We start from the raw sequence: 499 nt of genomic DNA, 5'->3' as shown, positions 1-499 counted from the left end.
GCGGCCACCGATTGATCCGTCCAGCGCGCGACCTTCCTCTGAACCGGAACTTCCTGTTTCAGCCTTTGTTTGTATTTTGGCATGAGGAAGATGGCGGCGTGATCAGATTTGCCAAACGGTGGGCGGGGTTGTGCCTTCTAGCCGTCCTTGACCGTAGTGTAGCAGTGGTCCAGTGTCCTTTCACCTCTGGTGGGGCAGGAGACGTGTTGATAAGAGTTCGGTGCTGCGCGTTTTGGCCACTTGGAGATATCCCATAACTTCAAGGTTTAATTTTATTTCAGTCATTGTTCTTAGTGTTTCACAGGCAGGCTGGGTTTATCCTAGCTATAGGCATGCCTATAGCCTTAACTATGTTAGGCAGTGCTTGGTTAGACAGGCTAACACAGATACACACACACACACATGCATTCTCACATGCTTGGCCAATTTATAATTACTATTTGGCTTGCATGGATGTCTACAAACTGTGGGAGGAGGATAGTGTACACAGACATAACGT

This window comes from Pundamilia nyererei, unplaced genomic scaffold (genome assembly GCF_000239375.1).
Source record: "Pundamilia nyererei isolate P.nyererei 1_Seehausen unplaced genomic scaffold, PunNye1.0 scaffold00068, whole genome shotgun sequence".
NCBI lineage: Eukaryota > Metazoa > Chordata > Actinopteri > Cichliformes > Cichlidae > Pundamilia > Pundamilia nyererei.
The sequence above is the reverse complement of the archived record's forward strand: the minus strand, read 5'-3'. Positions refer to the sequence as shown.